This window comes from Balaenoptera borealis (assembly GCF_965194805.1).
Source record: "Balaenoptera borealis genome assembly, chromosome: 16".
Classification (NCBI taxonomy): Eukaryota; Metazoa; Chordata; class Mammalia; order Artiodactyla; family Balaenopteridae; genus Balaenoptera; species Balaenoptera borealis.
The window spans coordinates 17,040,579-17,066,590 of NC_138872.1; the positions used below are offsets into that span (position 1 = coordinate 17,040,579).

Below are 26,012 nucleotides of genomic sequence, written 5' to 3' on the forward strand. Positions count from 1 at the left end.
TTTCATTGTGGGGGCCTCTCTTGTTGCGGGGCACAGGCTCCAGATGCACAGGCTCAGTAGTTGTGGCACACGGGCTTAGTTGCTCCGCGGCATGTGGGATCTTCCCAGACCGGAGCTCGAACCCGTGTCCCCTGCATTGGCAGGCAGATTCTCAACCACTGCGCGACCAGGGAAGCCCCCAATGTGTCCTTTTTATGGCTGCGTCATCCGGCTTGCGGGATTTTAGTTCCCTGACCAGGGATTGAACCCAGGCCCATGGCAGTGAAAGTGCTGAGTCCTAACCACTGGACTGCCAGGGAATTCCCATTAATTTGTCCTTTTTCAGGATTGCTTTGGATATTGCTAGGTCCTTTGCATTTCTATATAAATTTTAGAATGAGTTTGTCAAATTCTATGAAGTAGACTGATTGGATTATTTTGGGGATTGCATGAAATTTTTAGATAACTGACAACTTAAAAACATTGAGTATTCCAATTGATATATTTGGTATATCTCTACATTTGTTTAGATCTTCTTTAATTTATCTCAGTGTATGTACTTTTTTTTGGGGGGCGGGCCCTACTGCGTGGCATGTGGGATCTTAGTTCCCTGACCAGGGATCAAACTTGTGTCCCCTGTAGTGGAAGCATGGAGTCCTAACCACTGGACCGCCAGGGAAGTCCAATATTTGTAGTTTTTAATGTAGCTTTTTTGTAGAGGTTTTTATTGTAGAGGTAAGGTCTTTTGTTAAATTTATTTCTGAGTATTTAATGTTTTTTGACAATAGAGTAAATGAAATTGTTTTTCTTATTTCACTTTCCAATTTTTCATTGCTAGAATATAAAAATACAATTGATTTTTGTTTATTGTCCTTGTTTCTACGAGTTTTCTAGTTTATTTATTAGTTCTAGATGTTTTGTAGATTTCTTAAGGTTTTCTATGTAAACAATCACTCATCTGTGAACAAAGACAGTTTTACTTCTTTCTCCAGTTTGTACACCTTTTACTTCTTTTCCTCGCCTTACTTCACTGGCTAGAACCTCTGGTACAGTGTGGAATAGAAGTGGTGAAAGTGGATATCCTTGCCTTATCCCAAATCTTAGGGGGAATATTTATTCAATATTTAACTATTAAGTATAATGTTAACAGGGTTTTTAAAGATGCCATTAATTAGTTGAAATTTCCTTTTAATTGTGGTTTGCTAGAAGATTTTTTCCAAATGAATAGCTGTTGATTAATTTTTTTCAAATAGTTTTCCTGAATCTATTTAAGTAAGTCATTTGTTTTTCTTTTTAGTCTGTTAATATGGTTAATTACATTGATTGGCATTACATATGTTGAACCAAGCTGAGATTCCCAGGATACACCCAATATGGTTGTGATGCATTTAGTTTTTATATGTTATTGGATTCTATTTGCTAATATTTTGTTAAGAATTTTTGCATCTAGGGGCTTCCCTGGTGGTGCAGTGGTTAAGAATCCGCCTGCCAATGCAGGGGACACAGGTTCGAGCCCTGGTCCGGGAAGATCCCACATGCCGCAGAGCAACTAAGCCCGTGCACCACAACTACTGAGCCCATGTGCCACAACTAGTGAAGCCCGTGCACCTAGAGCCCGTGCTCCGGAACAAGAGAAGCCACCACAATGAGAAGACTGCGCACTGCAACGAAGAGTAGCCCCCGCTCGCCGCAAATACAGAAAGCCCGCATGCAACAATGAAGACCCAATGCAGCCAAAAATAAATAAAATAAATAAATTTAAAAAACAAAAGAAGAATTTTTGCATCTATGTTCATGAAGGATATGGGTCCGACATTAAAAGAATTTCTTTGTCAGGTTTGTTATCAGCGTTATGTTGGTCTCGTAAAATGAGTTGGGAAGTGTTCTTTTCCATTTTCTGAGTTTTCTTAAGATGGAAGTTAATTCCTTCTTAATAAAATTCACTGGTGAAACCACATGAAGTTTTCTTTGTGGGAAAGATTTTCTGTGTGGATGTGTAGGAAGGTTTTTAATTATTGATTCGATTTCTTATTAGATACGTGGCTATTTACATCTTCTATTTTGTTTTATATCAATTTTGGTAAGTTGTATTTTTCAAGGCGTTTGTTTGATCTAGATTGTCTAAATAATTTTAGTATAAAGTCATTTATGATATTTTATTATTATTCTTTAAATATCTGTAGGATTTGTAAGGCTGTCTCCTCTTTCATTCCTGATATTGGTAATTTGTGTTTTATCTCTTCTTGGTCAGTCAGACTAGGGGTTTATTAATTTTATTGATCTTTTCAAAGACCCAGCTTCTGGCTTTGTTAATTTTCTTTATTTTCTATTTTGATAATTTCTGTTCTTAAAAAAAATCCTGATTTCTACCTCCTTTGGGTTTGCTTTGCTCTTATTTTTCTAGTTTCTTGAGGTGGAAACTTAGGTAATTTATTTTGCATCTGTTTGATTTTCTAGTATAAATATTTAGATTATGAAGTTCCCACCAAGCATCACTTTAGCTGCATCCCACAAATTTTGATGTATTGTATTTTTATTATGCATATAAAAATTTTTTAAATTTTCCCTTATGACTTCTTCATTGACTCAATGATTATAAGTTTGTTGCTTAATATTCAAATATTTGTTTTTTTTCTATATGTCTAAATGCTAATGATTTAAAATTTAATTCCATCATGGACAGAAAATGCACTCTGTATTACTTCAATTTAATTTTATTGAGACTTGTTTTATGGCCCAGGATATGGTCCATCTTGGTGAATTGTACTATGAGCATTTGAAAAGAAAAATGTGTATTCTGCTATTTTGGGGTATAGTGTTCTATAAATTTAAATCAGATCCAGGTGGTTTATGGCACTGTTCAAGTCTTTTAAATTTGTAATGATTTAAAAAGTCTAGTTGTTCTGTCAATTTCTGAGAGGAGTGTTAGATTTTGTCAATTTTTGTTTCATGCATTTTGAAGCTTTATCATTAGATGTAATTATAAATTTTTGTGTCCTGATGAAAATGGACCATTTTACCATCATGAAATGTCCCTTTTAATCTCTTAAAATACTCTTTGTCTTGAAGTCTTCTTTATTTGAAATAACATAGCCCCCATTCCAGCCTTTTTATGCCCCAATTGTGTGCTGTATGATACATCTTTTCTCATCCATTTCCTTTCATCTATCTGTATTATTATATTTAAAGTGTGCTTTGTAGTCAGAATATAGCCTGTTCTGTATTTGTTTTTGTTTTTTAATCCATTCTGACATTATCTGTTAATTTTTTCCCCCAATTTTTTTTATTAATTAGGACCACAAACATTACCATTAAACAATTACTAATGTATTAATCATACATTAATTAGTGTATACTAATTTCTAACATATTTCTACTTTCCACTATTTTAAGCAATTTCAGTGGTTAATTTTTTTTTTTTTTAACATCTTTATTGGAGTATAATTGCTTTACATTGTTGTGTTAGTTTCTGGTGTATAACAAAGTGAATCAGCTATACGTATACATATATCCCCATATCCCCATATCCCCTCCCTCTTGAGTCTCCCTCCCACCCTCCCTATCCCACCCCTCTAGGTGGTCACAAAGCACCAAGCTGATCTCCCTGTGCGATGCAGCTGCTTCCCACTAGCTATCTATTTTACATTTAGTAGTGTATATATGTCAATGCTACTCTCTCACTTCATCCCAGCTTACCCTTCCCCCTCCCCATGTCCTCAAGTCCATTCTCTACATCTGCGTCTTTATTCCTGTCCTGCCCCTAGGTTCATGAGAAAACTTTTTTTTTTTTAGATTCCATATATATGTGTTAGCATACGGTATTTGTTTTCTCTTTCTGACTTACTCCACTCTGTATGACAGACTCTAGGTCCATCCACCTCACTACAAATAACTCAATTTCATTTCTTTTTTTTAAAATAAATTTATTTATTTTATTTATTTATTTTTGGCTGCGTTGGGTCTTCATTGCTGTGCACGGGCTTTCTCTAGTTGTGGTGAGCAGGTGTACTCTTTGTTGCAGTGCGTCGGCTTCTCATTGCGGTGGCTTAGGCTCTAGGCACTTGGGCTTCAGTAGTTGTGGCACGCAGGCTTCAGTAGTTGTGGCACGCAGGCTTCAATAGTTGTGGCTCGTGGGCTCTAGCGCGCAGGCTCAGTAGTTGTGGTGCATGGGCTTAGTTGCTCCACGGCATGTGGGATCTTCCCGGACCAGGGCTTGAACCTGTGTCCCCTGCATTGGCAGGCGGATTCTTAACCACTGCACCACCAGGGAAGTCCCTCATTTCTTTTTATGGCTGAGTAATATTCCATTGTATATATGTGCCACATCTTCTTTATACATTCATCTGTCAATGGACTCTTAGGTTGCTTCCATGTCCTGGCTATTGAAAATAGTGCTGCAATGAACATTGTGGTACATGCCTCTTTTTGAATTATGGTTTTCTCAGGGTATATGCCCAGTAATTGGAGTGTTTAGTCTTTTACAGATACTATAATTATGGATATGATTTGGTATAGGTTCACAATTTTATTATTTGTCTGTCTTTTATATATATATATATATGTATGTATTGTTTCTCTGTTCCACTTTTTCTGTCTTCTTTTGGGTTAAATAAATAATTTTAAGAACTCCATTTTAATTTATTAATTGACTTTTTAGCTATACATTTTTGCATTTTTTAAAGCAGTTGCTTAGTGGTTACACTATTCATTCTGAACTTTGGCCACGTTTTACTTAGATTTAATATTTTTACCATTTCACACAAAATTTAATAATTTACTGCCACCCCAACCTTTATGCTATATTTATCATACATATTACATTATGAACCTACCCTACAATGGTATAATTTTTACTTTAAATGGTCAGATGCATTCTTCTTAGATATTAAGATGAATCTAATGTTTTATATTTACCTACATATTTAATATCTCCAGGGATTGTCATTCCTTCTTGAAGTTATGAGTTTCCATCTATGTCATTTCACTTCACTTGATGAACTTCATTTAGTATTCCTTGTAGTGCAGGTCTGCAGCAATTAATTATCTTAGTTGTTATTCATTTGAAAATGTTTTTTATTTCCCATTCATTGTGGTGGACAGACCCTGAGGTGTCTCCCAGTGATCCCCACCTTCTGGTGTTCATGCCTTTATGGACCCCGCCCCTCCCCTTGAGTGTGGGCGGGACCTGTGACTTGCTTCTAACCGATAGAATATGGCAAAGGTGATGGGTTGCCACTCCCATGATTATGTTACATTGTAAAAGACTCTGCCTTGCTAGCTGACTCTAGAGGTTCTCATTCATTTTCTGGCTGTGAGCAAGCAAGCTGCCAGGGCAAGAAATTGTAGGCAGCATCTAGTTGAGGATGGCCTCATCTTACAGACCTTAAGAAATGAATTTTGCCACCAACCTAAGTGAGTTTGGAAAAGGATTCATTGTTGTTAGTCAAGCTTCCAGATGAGGACTGAGCCCCGCCTGACACCCTGAGGGTAGCCTTATAGAGGACCCCGTTGAGTCATGCTCTCATTTCTGACCCAATGTGAGATAATAAACGTGTTGTTTTAAAGCCACCAAGTTTGCAGTAATTTCTTATGCAGCAATACATTCATTTTTGAAGTATATTTTAGTGGATTTAGAATTTTGGGTTGACAATTTTTCCTTCATCACTCTAGACATTATTCTATTGTGTTTTCTCCTCCATTATGTCTGATGTAAAGTCAGAAGTCATTCAGATCACTGCTCCCTGCCACGTGTAATTTTTCTCTGGCTGCTTTCATGATATTTTGTCTTTGATTTTCAGCAGTTTGGTGTGATATATCCATATGTGGTTTTCTTGGTATTTTTTCTTGCTTGGGGTTTGTTGAGCTTGACTCTGTAAATTTATAACTGTCACCTAAATGGGAAAATTTTGGCCATTATTTCTTTAAAAAATTTTTTTTTTGTCCCCTTCTCTCCTTGCCTTCTGGGACTCCATTTATACATACGTTAAACCTTTTAGTATTGCTCCACAGATCCCTGAGTTTCTGTTAAATTTTTTTTTTGTCTTTTTCTGTTCTTCAGATCGGATAACTTCTATCTACCTTCCAGCATATTTACTCCTCTGTGACCTTCAGTCTCTTGTTAAACTCATCCAGTGAACTTTTGAAAATGAATCCAGGTATTGTAATTTTTAGTTCTAGAATGTTCATTAGGTTCTTTTCTGTAGTTTCTATTCATCTGTTGAAATTCCCTATTTGTTCTTTTTTTAAAGTTGAATCTTTTTTTTTTTAAATTTTATTTATTTATTTATTTATGGCTGTGTTGGGTCTTCGTTTCTGCGCGAGGGCCCTCTCCATTTGCGGCAAGTGGGGGCCACTCTTCATCGCGGTGCGCGGGCCTCTCACTATCGCGGCCTATCCCGCCGCGGAGCACAGGCTCCAGACGTGCAGGCTCAGCAATTGTGGCTCACGGGCCTAGTCGCTCCGCGGCATGTGGGATCCTCCCAGACCAGGGCTCGAACCCGTGTCCCCTGCATTGGCAGGCAGACTCTCAAGCACTGCGCCACCAGGGAAGCCCTGTTCAGTTTTTTGAAGCATATTTTCTTTTGAGTCCTTGAGCATAGTTATAATAGCTGCTTTAACATTATTTTATGTGGGTTGGAATTTCTGAGACGCAGATGCTGAGACAGATTTATGGTATAGTAACACCTGTGAAAGGAAATGGCAGGATGCAGGCTTGGGCAGAGGAGCCATCACATCATGATGTACACCTAATACTGTCTCTGCCAGGCTGACAAGGGAGCTCTGAGGCAACAGTTGCCCATGAAAGGAGTCCCTCATTGGGCAGAAATAGCTAAGCCCTCATACCACTCATTGACCAGAAGCCACTCGGTGAGGATGGGGCTAACGGTATCTGTTAATTTCTTTCAGCCTTAGCTGGTTGTAGTGGCTTTGAAATACGTGAACTTGGCTAGGCTGAGCAACATTTTACAAATTCTCTTATGTATATATTTCTTGTTAGTGTGGGCCTCAAGAGAGATTCTTTTGGGAGATTTTGAAGGCAGAGGTGAAACAGGAGCTATTTTGTGGCTCACACACATTGTCATCTGTCTGCCGGCTCACCACGATGATGGTGAGTTCTTGCATATCCTTGAGTATCTTTCTTCTACCCTATCATGTGAATAATTACTTAGCCAGCAGTCCTTTTGTCTCCATGGACTGTACAGGCTATCCAGACCTTTTCTCAGGTCAGGGAAGTTTTCTTCTGGTCTGAGCTTAATTTTTGCCTCATTTCCTACTCTTGTTTTGTCTCCATCTGGCACTCGTGTCTTTGCATGTTAGGTTTCCTGGATCTTTCCTTTAAATCTTTTATCTTTTTTTTCCTTCATGACTTTTATCTTGTTGTCTTTCTTCTCTAAGCTTTAAGATATTTCTTATACTTGATCTTCCAGGTTTCTGATTCAGGGCTCAAAAATGACATCCTTTCCTTTAGTTCATCTGTGGGTTTTTTTTTTAAGCTCAAAGTTCTTGTTTTTAAGTTTCAAATCTTTTTGTGACGGGCTTTTGTCTCTTATAGCCTGCTATCATTTTTAAAATTCAGGTGTTAATTGGTCTCTTCCAGCTGCAGTTCTGTTCCGTGGCCATGTGGTCTGATTGTTCTACCTCATCCTCCTCTGAGGTCCTTCGGTTGGGCTGTTATCTTTTGCTGTCTGCTCCTTAGGGTTTAGCTCTGGCTGAGATGTGTCTTTAAAGATGGGCAGAGGAAAAGGGTCTCTGGCCCTGAAGACCTGTAATCCATGGGAGGCTGTTGGCCCCCTGCCAACACATCCAAAGGAGGCTTCTCTGTTCCCTGGTCTCTCTGAACTCTTCCAGACTTGAGGGTGGGTAGCTCAGACCATGCCAGAAACTTCCTGGCACTTTAAAGTTCAGGAAAGCTCAGCAACTCATGCCGAGTCTATAGATCCTGAAAGCCCAGTTTTTCCCTGGTGCAGCTACTTTTGACTCTTACCCCTGCACTGCTCACTAGTTAACAACTGTCCAGGAGGGAAGGAGTCTCACAGCGGTGATTTCCTCAGGAACCAGCTCTTACTCAGGAAAGGCAATAGCCTGGAGTGAGGATGGGAAGAAAAAGAAGTCCTTTCAGACTCCATTATCTTCAGAATCCCCATGTCAAAATATAATTTCCAAAATGTTGAAAACCTAACTTTCCATAAAGTGAGCATGTGTCAAAGATTTAATTAACTCCTTGAAATGAGGGAACCAGCAAGATGGTAAGGAGAGTTCATAAAAGTATGAGGCAGAAATATTTATAGTCACTTGAAAGAAAGAATGTTGGAATAAGATGATTGCTAAAGTACATGTAAAAGAAATCCGTAAGCTTTGGGTTCTCATCTTTTCATTTACTTCTCTACAGGATAAAAATTCATCGGTCACTTGGTTTTTAGGGTTAGCATCTATGCTTTCAGAGTTGTAAAGAAGCCTGATCAATAGTAACTACCGTAAACACTGCTAAAGCAACTCTGTCCAAAAGAAATACAGTGTGAGCCCTGAAGTAAACCACATATGCAATTACTCATTTTATCTACTTTAACTCAATGTGTTCACCATAGTATCATTTAAACATGTGTTGTGGGTTGAATTATGTCACCGCAGAAGATATGCTGAAGTTTTAAGGCAGCAGTCCCCAGCCTTTTTGGCACCAGGGACTGGTTTCATGGAAGACAATTTTTCCACAGACCAGGATGCGCCGGAAGGTTTCGGGATGATTCAAACGCATTACATTTATTGTGCACTTTATTTCTATTTATTATTACATTGTAATATATAACGAAATAATTATACAACTCACCATAATGCTCACAGGAGGTGGAGATCAGGTGGTAATGTGAGTGATGGGGAGCGGCTGTAAATACAGATGAAGCTTCACTCACTCGCCTGCCGCTCACCTCCTGCTGTGCGGCCCGGTTCCTAACAGGCCATGGACCGCTACTGGTCCATGGCCCGGGGGTTGAGGACCCCTGTTCTAAGGTATGCTGAAGTAACCTTATTTGGAAATACATTACTTGCGGATGTAATTAGTTAAGATGAGGTCGTACTGAAGTAGGATGGGCCCTTCATTCAGTAATGACTGGTGTCCTTCTAAGACAAGCAGATTCCACGTGATGATACAGGCGTACAGGGAGAAGGCCATGTGATGACAGAGGCAGAGATTGAAGTGATGCAGCTCCAAACCAAGGAGCGCTGAAGATCGACAGCCACCACCATGAGCTGGGAAGAGGTGAGGAAGGGTTCACTGTAGGTTTCAGAGGGAGCATTGTTCTGCTGACACCTTGATTTTGGACTTCAAAACCCCAGAACTATGAGACAATAAGTGTCTACAGTGGTAAGCCACCCCGTTTGTGGTACTTTGTTGCAGGTGTAGGGAACTAATACAATGTGTAACATAAACATTAATGAGATAGTTGATGTTTTTCTTCTTACTAAATCCTTGAAATCCAGTGTGTGTTTAACACTCATAGCTCATCTCAGTTTGGACCAGCCACATTGCAAGTGCTCAATAGCCACATGTGGCTGATGGCTACCGTACTGGACAGTGTACAGTTTCTAGAGAATCAGATAATGCGGAATGGGGCAACTGCTTGGCAACACCCAGCACTGAAAGAACACAGTAATTTTCTTGCCTCATTTCCAAGTGTTGGCCAATTTTCTTTAATGTTGTCTTCTGCCACGACAGCTGTGAACTGACAGTAGAACCTGGTAGAGAAGGAGAGGCTAATAAAGAGGTAACCGAATGAGAAAGGGCTCTGAAAAAGCAGAAGTGTCTGAAATTTTGAGCTTGGGGCCAGGTTTCCTACTTGCCTATAAGATACTTTTGTTCAAATTTGAAAAATGGTCCACTCTGGGTGGATGAGTTAGAAAGGGCACGCATGTCTGGGCATCTCTTGCCAGGGGGTAGGACTTGGAAAGCAAAGATGGGTTGGATTTCAGTTCCTGCTGGCACCTTGGCTAAGCACCCTTGTGCAGTGCCCGCCCTGCACAACCACACTGGCAGACCCCACCAAGAATGAGAACCAGCCTCAGACGGCAGGGTGATGGGACCTTCTCCACTCTGGCAGGAAAGCAAAGTGAGGGAGTGAGGGGATGTGCCTGGAAGCAGGACAGAGTGAGGGGTATGGAAGGAAGTTGAGGGGTTCTGTTTTATGGCATTATTTTCACTGTGAAGGAGAGATGGGCTGAGAGTGAGTGTCAGAGGTTTGGTGGGAGAGGCAGGTCTAAAACAGTCTCCATGGAGAAGACAAGAGGACATGAGACAGGAAGGGCACAACCTTTAAAAGAATGACATAGCCATTGAGGACACAACATAAACTGGTTAGAACCAACTAGGTCCAAGATGGCAGAAGATTCAACTTCCAGCGGACCTTGAGCCTCATTTATATGCTCATTGTAATACTCTGGCATATGCTAAATGACACACCCACAGGTGCCATAATGGTTCTGAGGCCGACCATAAAAGGCCAAAAAGTGGGCAGTGACCCAATTCCTAGAAATCTCCACCCCTTCCCCAAAATACTTGGAATAATCCTCCCACTCATTAGCCTATGAAATTACCCAGCCTATAAAAACTAACCACTCCATATTTCAGGGCCTCTCACCTTCTGAGGTGGCCCGCATTCTGTCTATGGAGTGTGTATCTCCCTGAATAAACCTTCTTTCACTTTACTATGGCTTGCTCTTGAATTCTTCCCTGCGTGAAGCTAAGAACCCACACTTGGTGGCCATCCCAGGGACTCGCCTGCGATGTGGAATGTGACCACCCTCTCACGCCCCACTCTCTTTCCTGCAGCAGACAGACTGGGACAAATCAGAAGGTTGTGGAGCAATGTAAAGGCCTAACAGATGTTTGTCTGCAGCAGAAGGCAGGAGTGACAACGGTTAGAAAGTGAGCAGCGAGTTCACCAGGTAAATAGACCATCCTAAGGTGCAGATGTGCAGGATGGGCAGGAGGGAAGAAGGATCGGCTGTTGGCCAGACACAAGACAAAACCCCAGCAGCTTGCTTTCGTCAAATAATGTATGCCAGCGCCTCTTCCAAGAACTTTACAAATATTATGTCTCAGTTGTTGTTACTTCCACTGGGCAGATGAGAAAAGCAAAGCACAGAAAGATTAAATCATTTGCTCAAGGTTACACAGCTAGTTAAGTGGCAGAGCCAAGATTTGAACCTTGGCCATCTGGCTCTAGCAGCTTTGTAGGAAACTGTGAGAGGACTTCCCTTTTACCAGAGGTTTCTATGAGGTCATGGGGTCAGTCTCAAGGATGGGGTAAGGTGATTTTTCAAAAGCCAAAAGATAATTGTTTGTTTTGTTGAGTCAAGTCTAAACATTCTGATGTCACAATGTTTAAATGCCATGTGCCCACAGGGAGGATCTGGGAACCATGGGTAGGTCTGCTTTGTGCTTCAGGCTCAGAGACAGACTTGGGTGGCCCCGGAGACTGGAGGGTGAGGTCAGGGAGTGACACTCTTCTTTCGTTAGTTGGGGAGGGAAGAGGCTAGAGGAGTTTAGACCCTGGAGTCTTATTTCTACTTGTAGAGCCCTTCATCTGAGAGAAACCATTTTTCCATTTTCATTATTTTTTAATTTAGGAGAACATGCCAAAACCAGCTTTATAATAATCTCAGTACTCGTTTTATAAAACGCAACATTTCCACTGAAGCTACCAGCAGAATCATTTCTGTCAGCCACCAGCCTTGTAAAAGGAGTGAATGCATTTTCTGTGCCCATAATCACCCCTCTGTGAGAATGAGGTCGATTTCAATGATTATCTAATAAAGGAATAACTCAGCATTAAAAAAAAAAAACTCAGAGTGCCTAGGAAACCTAGAGGCAAAAAGGCAAAGGAAATTTGATCTAATGAAGACTGAAATCTTTTTTAAAGGAAAGCTTTATTATTTTTTCTCCAAAAACTTCATTTTAAAAACAGTAGGTTGGTTTATCAACAAATCTCTATTTAAGGAATTGAATAAGGAACTGATTATACAGCTGGCAAAACCTCACTATTCCAACACATTCTGAGATGGTCTAATTTAGTGAAAGGTCTGAATCAGTTTGAAGCATGTGGTTTCGTAGACTCAGATTGAGTCGAGAAACTCATTCTTTCAGATTGCGGCCTCCAGAGCCTGGGGGAATTTGCAGCAACAAGCTGATAAAGATGGTTTTAATTAGCATATCAATTGTGCAATATTAATCACCTACTTCCTAGTAGTAGGAAGGTAGTAGGAAGGTACAAATAGGTTTGTACTGTTTATTGTACAGGAGTCAGTCTCCCATCTGGGGTCTGGTCCCTGTTGGTGTTTGCACACCTGAAGAGAGTCTTAACTCCCTTCCCCCCAACTCCAGGGTCACCACTGCACGTATAACGTACAGATATGGAGACTGAGGTTTAGAGAGAAGGGGGTGCCTTGCTTAAGGTTTCAGAGCTGAACTGCAGCTGGAACACATCTTCTTAAGACTCCCAGGCAGTGCTCTTTGTAATGAATGTCAGAGCACTTGGTATATGGCAGTCACATTATTAATACAAGAAGAGAATGTTAGAAAATGGTTCTCTGCTGTGTTTTAGACATTTCCCCTATAATCTTGTCAGTTACTGATTCGGCTTCTCTATGTCATAGTAACATGTATACAGCAGTTATTATGTACCAGGTATCATCCTGAATATTGCATATATCCTCACTTAATCAATCCTATCAACAGCCTTATGTTCTATTATTGTCATCCCCCAGTTTATATTTAGGGAAACTAAGATCCAGAGAAGTGATGTAAAATGCCTAAAACAGATTCCCATAGTTTCCCACAATCCTTAATATCTCAGTATTTTTTTCATGGTATCCAAAGGCCAAAAGAAATACCTAGTAGTTCTGTTTATTAAGTAGTTAGGTCCAAACAACTACTTATAAATATTTATGTCCTAACAGCTTAGTAATTATTGGAAAAAATAATTCACACAAATTGAAAAAAATTTTATTCCATCTCAAAGAAGCAGAATTACATAGTAATGGGTTGTGTGTGCCTGTTGGGCTCTGCACATCTTCTCAAAACTTAGACTCAGGTGCGACATTGCCATCTTCATTTCTTGTTCCACTTTGGTTTTCACTTGGTATTTGTTTTTTATTACTGTAACCACTGAAAACCCAGCTTTGCAAGGATCTGGTGTCATCGGAAGGAATGTAGCACAAATTAATGTTGAAACTGTGACTACCGTGAGCTGTAGTTTGTGGATGTATGACAGATATCACTGTGTTCCCCTTGAACATTTAAGATAACCAGTGGTACCCCTCTGTGTTTGCCGCAGTGCCCAGGGGTGTCTTGGCACATAGTTTGGGAACTGTGGGCCTACAGGGGCGGGGCTAGTGAAAACAAGGCCTTGAACCCAAGCAGTCTTCTTCCTGAGCCCATATGTTTGGTACTAGGCTGTTTTGCTTAGTACGTCCCATCCCATAGCCCTTACTCTTTAGGAAACAGGCTTATTCATTCAGTAGATGTTTTATGAGCTGCTACTCTATCCCAGACCTTGGGTTGGGGTGGTGAAGGGACAAAGATTCATTTGCTCTAGGGCTCGTTTTTCAATCATTTTGTCACGTAGGAAAAGAATTGCAGTTCAGCTATAATAGAAGGACGTACAAAATACCACCTTATCGAGAGAGGGAGCCTGAAGGTGACCTGGGGCGGTACTGATGTAACTGCCATGAAAGCTTATTTAGGCTACACCGATAGACATTTGGTTTTCGGAATGAAGTAAGTGCTGCCCTTTTCATTCTGTGCAGATCACTCCAGAATTACGTTCAGTCTGGAGAAGAGACAAATCAGGGGTTTCAGTGCATCTTGTCACCTCTGAAGGCTGCTGTGGACAGAAGCAGGAGGCATGGATCAATCATAAGTCTGTGATGAAGAACTTTGGGCAGAGAAAGTGCTGAGCACCCCGTCACTGGAGCTATGTAAGAAAGGGTATGTGGTGGAGACCTACTTCAGAGGGGGCTGGGGCAGCTGGCCCTTGAGGTCCTCTCCAACTCTGAAAAAGGCTGATTTTCCAAAGCTGTCTTCTCACTGTCCACACTTGTCTCCCTTGTCACTGACTCTGAGAATCCAACGTGCCTGTCACTGCCCTTGAGATAACACTGCTGTTGTCTTAGACGTGGAAACTGGGGTTGGAAATTGACTTCTCTTGGTTCATTTGAAGTGCATTTGTCTGGGGATCCCGGCAGCACCTCCTGTCTGAGGTCGAGGTGAGGGGAGGAGGGAGGAAGGGCTGCTGCCTGACATCCCTTAGAGGCTGGTGGGGCTGGCCCCTTGCTGGAGGTGGACGGTGGGCACCTGATTCCCCTCACTGCTGCCGAAGTGACCTTGAAATTACACAGCTCACCTTGGCCCCCTCCTGCTCAGATTCCTCCAGTGGCTTCCCACTGCTTTCTGGATAAAGTCCAAACTTCCATATTCAGCACAGAGATCCCCCGTGGCAAGGCCTCTGCCTAACTCACCAGCCTCGTCTTTCCCAGAGGTCCTGTGATCTAGTCGTATTGGGTGACTCATAATTCTCTGAAGAGTCCTCTATGCCTTTGCTTATGCTGTTCCCTCTGCCTGGTTTACCCTTCCTGGTTTGTCTACTTGGTAAATCCTACTCATCTTTGTAGGTCTGGCTGAGTCCTCTCCTTTGCTGTGGAGGGCTTAAAATCATAGCCATTTATTTAGTTCGCAATTCTGTAGTTTGGCAGTTTGGGCTGGGCTCAGTTGGGTGGTTCTTCTGGACCAGCCTGGGCTCACTCATGAATCTGCAGTGTGCCAGTGGGTTGACTGGGGCTGGCTGGCTTATGATGGCCTCACTGGGATGTCTGAGATGATGGACAGGCGGTCTCTCTCTGCATAGCTCTGTGTGGTCCTCATCCTCCAGGAGGGTGGCCCAGATTTCTTCCATGGTGGATTCCAAGAGCCGACAAAGGGGACAAGCCCCACTTCTCAAGAGCTTTGCAAATCTTTGCTTGCATCCTGTTTGCTAACGTCCTGTTGGCCAAAACAAGTCACCTGACTGAGCCGAGTCAGAGTGGAAGGGGACTCAAAGTAACAGCAAGAAGGTGCACATATGGGGTGTGGAGGGGATCGCGTTTTTGTAATCTTCCACAGTGAGACAGCCTTCATGCCAAGAGGATCTGTTTGAGCTCACTGAGCTGTGAGCTCCTGGAGGCCTTGGTTTGAGATGCCTCAGTTTCCCCAGAGCTTTGCACAGGGCAGGTGCTTTGTAATTACTGACTTCTGCTTCAATACCCACGTGGCCAACTTGAGCCTTTGGTTCAAAGGAATGGCCAGAGAACCCAAGGTGAAGCTAGTTGCATGTCAGGGGAAGGAAGGACAGGCAATCTTTTACACATTTTTGCTCAGCTCAGGGTTGTAATTTGTCCCAAAGAACAATCTCATCTGATTCAGCCACAGTCTGGTCTCCACCTTTAAATGTTGGGAACTGCATAAATCAGCACATTTCCCCCAAAGCAGAGTCTATATACAGCACTAACAGGCTGCTCGCCATAATTAGGCCCCAGCAATGATTGTTTTTGCTCCCTGTGTTTTATCACCAGCCTTCCCAGGGAAGGGGAGGGATGTGATCAGTGTTATGATGTTTATGTGCAACCCCAGTGTTTGAGAGGTCTGGGGCAAGCGTACAAATGGAAGCTCTGGTCTGGAGCCCATCCTCTTCTCTTCCATCCCCAGCTTTGTCCTGCACCGTGAGGGGTCTCCCTACATGCATATGGTCACTGTACTCTGCATCTCCCATTCCTTTCCACCTCCCTTATCCCCATGCAGATAACCTCCTTTCGGCCCTTTGAGGCGGGATGCACACAGTGGGGACAGTCCACTCTTGGGAGGAAAGACCCAAAGAAGAATTTATGCAGGTCCTGGAAGCCGGCTCAGGACATGTAGGCAGGGAATTCTGGGGACTTGGGGAACTGCAGCGTGGTCTAGGAATGGGGAGGGGCTACAGGTGGGCACATCCTCTTGGACCTCCAGATTCCTTGCCCTGTGGGCAGTAGCATTGACCATTGGAAGGCCAGAGAAAGACCCTTCAAAGTAGAGACTCAAGGCAGGGAGGCCCTGGTAGCTGGAGTCAAAGGGTGATACCCTGTGTGTGTGCAAAGCTAGAGAGGCATGGGGATCTCGAAATCTGACCCTGTCCCACTGCTAGCAGGACTGGGCCTCCCAGAGTTCTAGGAATCACCTGAGTGGAGCCAGGCCTGTTTGGAGTTCTGGAAGCAGCAGCCATCACTCCTGTTTGCATAGCCCTCTATTGAAATGAAAAGCTTTCACATCTGTTTCTATGTGGCTGTCACTGCCAACCTGTGGGGTTACTAGGAAAGGGAGTCTTGTCCCCCACTGAACAGATGAGGAAGCTGAGGCTCAGGGAGGTGATGTGGTTTGCTACAGGTCACACACCTATCAGTTGTGGAGCTGGGCTTGAGTCCCAGTGGTGGACTCCATGTGCAGTGTTCCCGCTACCGCATCTATCATTGAGTTTTGGAATAGACCTTAAATGTCTCAGTCTATATCACTCATACCTATAATTGTATGAACACTCCCTTAGTGATGGCAGTTGATGCTGTGTCCAGTTTTTTGCTGTTATGAACAACGTGGCAGTGGGCATCCTTGTACTGTCAATGCAGCACTAGATGTATGGAATAGAATCCCACCACTGTTGTGGACAAAGTTACTAAAGCTCACTTTCTCCTTTCCTATAACAGGGGTAATAATACCATCTGTGTGAGATATTGAATAAATGAATGAATGGATGATGATAATGATGATGATGGTGGCATCTGGTCTACCTGAAAATTACATGCCTTGTTCGGTGTTCTGGTTTACACACCAGGTGGGCTTTTTTGGTTAGAGGCAGCATCTCTGTACCTAACATATGCTGGGACCCCCAAAAAGATTTAACCAGTTTAGGTTCAGAACGAGGGCTCTGATGAGTTCACCTAGGTCCTGTACTCTATCTGCACTTGCTCTCTTGACTATTGCTTTAAATACCACCTGTATGCTGATGACTCCCAGGTTTATATCTCTAGGTTATACCCTTTCCACTGAGTTCCAGAAGCATCCATCCATCCTATTGACTCAATCTTCAAAAAAAATTCCCAATTTTTCTCCATCTCCCCTACTATAGTTCAAGCTGTCATCATCTCTCTTGCTCTCTTCCAACTTCTTTATTGAACATTTAGCTTGTTTGCTTTAACTCTCTCTGGTTTTATGGTAAATACTTTTGAAACTATACATTTTCCTCCACATATTGCCTTAGCCTATTGTCCCAAATTTTGACGGTAGTACTTAGTTGCTTAGTTATTATAATTATTTTATTATTCCATAGATTACTTAGAAGTATATATTTAGTTTTCCTGTTCATCTCTTCCTTCTAGAATGCACACTCCATGAGGGCAGGGGCATTGCCTATTTTGTTCACTACTATATTCTCTCAACAGTGCTTGACACATGGGTAGAGCTCAATAATGGGAGAGTTCATGAATTCACTGAGAGAACTAAATGATAGACCAGTGCTGTCCAACAGAAATAGAATATCAGCTGCAAGTGTGAGCTGCATATATAATTTTAAAATTTCAAGTAGCCACATTCCAAAAGTAAAAAGGAATAAGCATAATTAATTTTAATAATACATTTTATTTAACTCACTGTATTAAAATATTATTTCACCATGCAAATGATATAAAATTATTATTGAGATATTTCACATTCCTTTTTCATGCAAAGTCTTTGAAAATGGAAGTGTATTCTATGTTTATAGCACATTTTAAATTCCAATTGGCCAATTTTCAGGTGTTAATAGCTACATCTGGGTATTATTATTAGACGACACAGTTCTGGAAAAGGAAGACTTGTTCCAGGGTCCAGAAGAGGCTTTTCTCCAATGGGCCATTTTTGTTGCGGGAAGGAATTCTGAATCAATAATGAATCTCAGATTTAAAACTAAACAGCTGTGATGGTGTTAGAATATCAGCGTTTTGTGATCCCCAGTGAAATACTGGATCTAGGTCATGATGGTCAATGGTTGCTGACATCACAAGAAGGGAGGCCAGTTGGCATCTCCAGCCTCCTGACAGAATACAACGGCCCCTCCAAAGTAGACCTGACAACAGATCAAAATGGAATTTGAACAAACCTCTAGATTCAGCCCCAACTGACAGAATTTACAACTCAGAAAGTCTGAGGAACATGTTAAATGATACCACAGGGATGAAACAAACAAAATACAGACTGTGGGAAATGTCAGGACAAATGACCAATTTTTTTCAACAAATGAATTGCAAATTAAAAAAACAAAAACAAGGGCTTCCCTGGTGGCGCAGTGGTTGAGAATCCGCCTGCTAATGCAGGGGACACGGGTTCGAGCCCTGGTCTGGGAAGATCCCACATGCCGTGGAGCAACTAGGCCCGTGAGCCACAACTACTGAGCCTGCGCGTCTGGAGCCTGTGCTCTGCAACAAGAGAGGCCGCGATAGTGAGAGGCCCGCGCACCGCGATGAAGAGTGGCCCCCGCTTGCCGCAACTAGAGAAAGCCCTCGCACAGAAACGAAGACCCGACACAGCCGAAAATAATAAATAAATAAATAAATAAATAAATAAATAAACAAACAAACAAAAACAAAACCCAGACAAAAACCCAAAACACAACAATAAATGAAGGGGAAACCTATAGATTTAAAAAGGCTCAAAAGACATTGAACCGGGGGTTTCCCTGGTGGCGCAGTGGTTAAGAATCCACCTGTCAATGCAGAGGACATGGGTTCCATCCCTGGTCTGGGAAGATCCCACATGCCGCGGAGCAACTAAGCCCATGTGCCACAACTACTGAGCCTGCGCTCTAGAGCCCGCGAGCCACAACTACTGACCCCGTGTGCCACAACTACTAAAGCCCGCGCTCATCAACAAGAGAAGCCAGCGCAATAAGCAGCCCACGCACCGCAAGGAAGAGTAGCCCCAGCTCGCCACAGCTAGAGAAAGCCCGCAAAGCAGTGAAGACCAAACGCAGCCAAAAAAAAAAAAAAAAAAAAAAAAAGACATTGAACCAGTTGTAACATGTGGACTTTATCAGGATCCTGATAAATAAATTATAGAAAAATATTTATGAATTCATGAAACAATTGATGATTTGACAAATATTTGATGCCATTAAGGAATTCTATTCTTATTTGCAGAGATAATGGTATTGTTACCTTGTAAAAATACTTAGAGATACATACAGAAACATTTAGGTTGAAATGATAAGATGCCTGGGATTTGCTTGGAAATAATTTGCAAGGGGTAGGTGCGGGTGGGTAAAGAAGAAGCAAGATCAGCCATGAACTACTAACTGGAGAAGTGGAGTGATGGGTATCTGGGAGTTCATGACTACAGTTCTTGCTACTTTTGTTTATGTATGAAGTTTTCTATGATAACATGTAGAAAAAGTGAAAGTGAACAGCTGATCTGCTCTTCTCCCACGCGCTTCCTGACCTCGCCACCACCTAAGGCTGAGACTGGCTGTACTTGAGCTGTACTCCCTGGAGCCATCAGTAGGTGGCGCCGCCGCTGCTCTGCTGGCTGCTGCTCAGAGGGCCTAGAGGCACAGGGAAGCCTCCAGCCTCCTCCATCCGGAGGCAGCCGGGCTACTACTCTTCCATACAAGGCGGGATGCGGGGACAGGGGACATGGGTCCAGCGGGGATTTGCCCTTTCCAGTGCGTGTTGCAGGATGCTTCTGACCTCCATCCTTCAGGGCTGTGGTCACTCCTGATCCACTGGCATAGGCTGGGGGAGAGACCTTGTCCTGTCCTTCCGCCCTGACTCATTGAACCCAGTCTAGGCTCCTGAGCTCCACCTTGACCTTGGGGTCCCTATCCCTTCTCCTCTGGCCTCCCCCCAACACCTGGAGGCTGCACTCCTGCTTCCACTCTGGTCAGGGGTACCACCCGCTGCCCCACACTCCTGCTGCTGCCCATCCCCCAGCTCCTCATCCCAGACTTCCCTTTCAGGGCTGGCCAGATGTCCCATTTCTGGACTTCCAGGTGCAAGGCGTCCATTTGGAGGCAGAACCACATCTGTAGGCTTGGCTGTGGTATTTAGCCATGGACGAGCAATGGATCAGGAGTCAGTAAACTTCGGTCCTAGCAGAGCTTCCCTTGAGTAGGTCATGCCCCCTCTAACAAAATGCTGTGGCTGAGACTGTAGAACAGTGGTTTTCTAACTTTTTAGGGGTGGAACTTGATTTCCAGAATCCCAGTACGTAAAATCAGCAGGAGTGGAGCATCCTGGCTCCCTATGGGGTAGGTTTAGTCCTCTGGCCCCCGCACCCACCCCAGGGTGAAAGTCACTGGGTGTCCTCACCTTGGATTCCTTACCTTTCTCACTGGCTATCAGCCCAAGGGTGCCTACAAGTTGGTCTGAGACTCTGAAGTCCCAGCATTCCATTCATTCATCCATCCATCCAACATTTACCAAGCTTGAACTCTAGGCGGAACCCCCAGTGAGGAAAGTTGACCAGGATGAGGACTCTGTCTTTATTGATTGATTGATTGATTGATTGATTGCTGTGTTGGGTCTTCGTTTCTGTGCGAGGGCTTTCTCTAGTTGCGGCGAGCGGTGGCCACTCTTCATCGCGGTGCGCGGGCCTCTCACTATCGCGGCCTCTCTTGTTGCGGAGCACAGGCTCCAGACGCGCAGGCTCAGTAATTGTGGCTCACGGGCCCAGTTGCTCCGTGGCATGTGGGATCTTCCCAGACCAGGGCACGAACCCATGTCCCCTGCATTGGCAGGCAGATTCTCAACCACTGTGCCACCAGGGAAGCCCAGAGGACTCTGTCTTTATGGACCCACAGCCTGGTGAGCAGACCACACAATCTGAGGAATGCCCTACAAGCAGGTGGTCCCAAGTTCAGGCACACAGAGGAGAGGGTGACTGCCAGTTGAGGGAGCCAGGGCAGGCTTCTTGGAGGAGGTGACATTTGGGTGATCTTGAGGAAAGCCATGTAGGGAATGAGTTGGAAGGGAGGAGGAGAGTCTGGAAGACAGTGAGACACTTTCTTTATTGATGCAGTCATCTAGAGGGGAGCCCCAAAAACGACAGGGGAGAGCGATTACTGCAGACTGTGGTTTGGGTGGAGACTGTAGATAACCCGCTTGATGCTTTGGATGAGCATTTATCCATCAGACCACCCACACAGATGAAGCAGCGAGTCACCACTCCTTAAGTGCCACTACAGCATGTCTGGAAGGAAATCCACTTCCCTCACAGAGTGAAATTGCCAATAATCAGTGTTGCTGAGAGCATGAATAGCTTCACGGGCCCCTGATGCAAGACTGAATCCTGAGTGTTCCTTCCAAGTGCTGGGGGTGCATTGGCAAGAAGGTGCCAAGATTTTAAAGCCCCCCCTTCTTAGACAGAATGCCTCTCCATCCACAAATGGAAGCTTGCTGAGATTTTAATTAAGAACAGTGTGCATAAAACTCACTGTTCCTAAGTAAACAAATATTAAGCAAGATGCTTCGCTTTTGTATTATGGGCTCTTAAGAGATGGGAAAAATTGGGACAGGAGAGGTGGGTGGAAGATATTGAGGGGGAAGAGGAAGAAAGACTCCGACTGAGAAGAAAATAGATTCCAGGTCAGGGAGGGAGAGAAGGCAGAAAGGCAGACATATACACTTCAAAAGAAAGAGAGGAGGAGAGGCAGATGGAAGGTTCTAGCTTCTCTGCCTAGAGCTTGGTTTCTTGCTTACTTTATATTATGTTCTCATACCTGTTAGTTAGAGAAAAACGCTTTTTTTTTTTAACATCTTTATTGGAGTATAATTGCTTTACAATGTTGTGTTAGTTTCTGCTGTACAACAAAGTGAATCAGATACATGTATACATATATCCCCATATCCCCTCCCTCTTACATCTCCCTTCCATCCTCCCTATCCCACCCCTCTAGATGGTCACAAAGCACAGAGCTGATCTCCCTGTGCGATGCAGCTGCTTCCCACTAGCTATGTATTTTACATTTGGTAAAAAGAAACGAAATTGAGTTATTTGTAGTGAGGTGGATGGACCTAGAGCCTGTCATACAGAGTGAAGTAAGTCAGAAAGAGAAAAACAGATACCGTATGCTAACACATATATATGGAATCTAGAGAAAACGCCTTTGTCAACTCCGTCTTCCCTTGGGCTTTGTAGCAGGCTCACTGATGATTTGCTCACACCCATTGGCAGTCACCACCCCTGACTCTGTTGAGGGTCTCCTGCTGCAGACACCGCCAGTCTCCACTCGAGGGCTATCTCTCATCCCTGGGTGTGTGGGCAGGCTGGAAATACTGGTGAGTTAATGCCCCTGCGAGCAGGCTTGGCAGATGGGAGTTGGAGAATGACTGCCCAGCTCCCTTTCCCCATGGGTGGGTCAGTTCAGAAGTGAGTCTACACCATCTCCCAGAGTCTCCAGCAGGACCGAGCTCTAGTCGCCCACAGTGCTGATTGGACCAATAACATGCTGTTAATTGGCTTCCATCTCTTCTCTGTCTTTCCTACCCCCTCCCCTGCTGGTGCTTCCTGAGGTCGCCTCCCAAATAAATTACGTGTACTCGAACCCTTGTCTCAAGATTTGCTTCTGGGGGAACCCGACTCTAAAAAGGCTTTATATAGTAAACATTGATTTTAAGGATCTCATTATCCCTCCAGAATTAGGCCAAGCCTGTCTGAGATGTGGAGTGACTAATATCCTTTTATTGTCAAGGTTTTGAATTGAGGGCTTATTTTCTTATTGCATTTTTAAAAAATATTTATTTATTTATTTGGTTGTACCATGTCTTAGTTGCGGCTCGAGGGCTCCTTAGTTGCGGCACATGGGCTCTTTGGTTGTGGCATGGGAACTCTTGGTTGTGGCATGCATGTGGGATCTGGTTCCCTGACCACGGATTGAACCCAGGCCCCCTGCATTGGAAGCGCAGTCTTAACCACTGCACCACCAGGGAAGTCCTTCTTATTGCATTTTGAAGGTCTTTTGTTGCAGAAGGACAGTTTATTTTATTTTATTTTTTATTTTTTGGCCATGCTGTGCGGCACATGGGAATGTTAGTTCCCCAACCAGGGATCGAACCCGTGCCCCTTGCATTGGAAGTGCAGAGTCTTAACCACTGCCCTGCCAGGGAAGTCCCCATGGACAGTGTAAAAAGTTACTCTGAGACTGTTTAGTCAATTTGGGCTGCTATAACAAAGTACCATAGACTGAGTGGCTTGTAAACAACAAAAATTTATTTCTCATGTTTCCAGGAGGCTGGAATTCTGAGATTAGGGTGCCAGCTCATCGGGTTCTGGTGAGGACCCTCTTCCAGGTGGCAAAGTGCCATCTTCTTGTTGTATCCTCACCTAGTAGAGAAAGAGCTAGCTAGCAATCTGGCCTCTTCTTACAAGGGCACTAATCCTACTCATGAGATCTCCACCCTTCTGACCTCCTCACCTCACAAAGGCCCTCCCCTAATACCATCACATTGGGATTAGGGTTTCAACATATGAATTTGGGAGCAGGGACACAAACATTCAGTCCATAACAGCAACCTTAGAGTTAACGATCAGTTTACTAGAAAATACCTGATGTTTCCGTTTCCAATCCCCAGATTACATCTGGAAGCAACCCTCGAGGTCACCTGGGAAGAGGTTCGATAGGGATAAGTGTACAAATATTCGGCTGTTTTCATCAGTCACTCGTTCTTTCATCTATGAAGTAAGTTTTTGTTGAGCAAGCACGTGTCATGTGCCAGGCATCCCTGCCCCATGAACTTGCTGTTCTGGGTAGCTTGAAATTGGATTGCATTCTTTTTTTAAAAAAATTTCCTGCTGGCTCCTCCCCACCCCTGAAATTGGATTTCTCATGGGGTTTCAGTTCACCTGACTCTTCATGCAATATTTTTTTTTTTTTTTAAAGAATTTTATTTATTTATGGCTGTGTTGGGTCTTTGTTTCTGTGCGAGGGCTTTCTCTAGTTGTGGCAAGCAGGGGCCACTCTTCATCGCGGTGCGCGGGCCTCTCACTACCGTGGCCTCTCTTGTTGCGGAGCACAGGCTCCAGACGCGCAGGCTCAGTAATTGTGGCTCACGGGCCTAGTTGCTCCGCGGCATGTGGGATCTTCCCAGACCAGGGCTCGAACCCGTGTCCCCTGCATTGGCAGGCAGATTCTCAACCACTGCGCCACCAGGGAAGCCCCCTCTTCCTGCAATATTTACTGAGCACTTCCCTGTGCCTAACACTGTACTAGGTCCTGGGCAAACAGAAATGGATAAGGCAGGGACGGTATTTCCTGGAATCCTGGAAGCCAGAGGCTGAGATGGATATAAAACCATGGTGGGCATGTTTCTCTGATAGATGTACCTACAGAGTCAATGGGGGCATGAAGGAGAGAGGTGTTCATTCTACCTTGGGGCCTGGGAATGGTCAGGAAGTCTTCCTGGAGGAGGAGACCCATGAGCAGAGCCTGGAGCATTTTGGGGAGAGCAAAGGGTGCAGAGCAGTGGCAGCACTGGCCAGACTGGGAACTGCAAATGGTGTAGTGAGGCTGCAGCCCAAGTGGAGAGAGTACGGGGCCAGTTTGTTGAGGGTGGAAGAGTCTTTGGTTTTAAGATCTGGGCTGTGGTGGGAAGCAGCACTGCCCGGCGGTTAGGGCACAAGCTCTGCCTGTGGATAGAGCAACATTCCCATCTCAGCTCTGCCGCTTGCTTACTCGGTGCCCTTGGGCAAGTGGACAGACTCTCTGAGCCTCAGTTTTGTATTGGGATAGAAGACCTCCTGCATAGAGTCAGCGTGAGGATTAAATGAGACACCTAGCACAGCACCGAGGACTTAGCAAGTGCTAACAAAAGGAAATTATTTGTTAATGATTTGCACCAAGACGTCCTGGCTGGGTTTAAGAGGAATTTGTGTCTAAAGAATTGAGAGCCCCTCACTGGTATACATTTGCGTCAACCGATGACCTGGGACTGAGGAACATCTTTGTAAAAGAGACTTGACAGTGCCCCGGGCAGTGAGTAACAGGAAGTGGACTAAACTGAGACAAAGGGGCACCCCCTAAATGTGTTCCTCTATGCCCCCATAGATGGGAAAGTTGCATCATTTCCATCATCAGCATGACCTCAGTGGTTCCAGGAATTTATCCTTTGACATCAGGTAGAGTCCCTGTCATCTCACTGAAGGACCCAGCTGCCCCCCACCCGACCCCCAGCCCCGGCACTGGGGAGTCACCAGCACTTTGCATTTGGGGGATGGTGTCTGTCTGGTGAGTGTGGGGACAGGCAGGACCGAGTGGCAGCACTCCAAACTTCTCACTCGCTGCAAGGCCCACGTCTCACCCTTTTCAGAAGCATGTGCAGAGATGTTCTCGGAGAAGTTGGAGACCTCCCAACTGCCCACCCGTCCTGGTATCGCTCTGCAAATGGGACCGGCAGATGGTCGGGGAGACCCAGTCTGCAGAGGGCCTGGAACATGCCTCTGCTTTAACAGCCTGGGGACACCCCAACCCCGTGAAGATTCCTTGGATCTGGGAGATGGGAGGGACCGGAGAGAGGGAGAGCTAGGACAGCCATAATTTGTGTAGATGGGGAAACTGAGGCTCAGAGAGGCGAAGGGAGTAGCTCAGAGTCTCACAGCAGGTCAGTGGAGAGGCAGGCTTTTGTCTCCCTGGTCTATTCTCTCCATGCCCCTCACAGCCTCTTGTCCCCCTCACCTAAGAGATCTGCCAGCCAAAAGGTATTGCCAGGGTCAACCAGAAGCCGTGTCACTCACCTCAGCTGTGTGCTCCTAGTTCTGCCTCCAGAGAACAACTGTGCTCTCCTTCAGCATTTGTCCATCCATCCATCCATCCATCCATCCATCCATCCATCCATCCATCTAGTAAAAAAGCAATGATGCTGTCTCTGCCTCAGACACGTTTTGTTGTTGGCTATACAAAGGTGAATATTGGGGGCGGGGGTGAATCTGGGCTCCCCATTGAAGCAGGGAGGGTCTGGAG

At 44.1% G+C, this 26,012-nt stretch overlaps 1 long non-coding RNA gene across 1 annotated transcript in view; it reads left to right on the plus strand.

Moving 5' to 3' along the window:
- LOC309614089 overlaps positions 1–26,012 on the plus strand; it is a 164,176-nt gene that overhangs the window by 28,655 nt on the left and 109,509 nt on the right. Inside the window, exon 2 of the long non-coding RNA XR_014236005.1 lies at positions 10,799–13,957. This is a non-coding gene — a long non-coding RNA (uncharacterized lncRNA). The remainder of the gene's footprint in view (positions 1–10,798; positions 13,958–26,012) is intronic.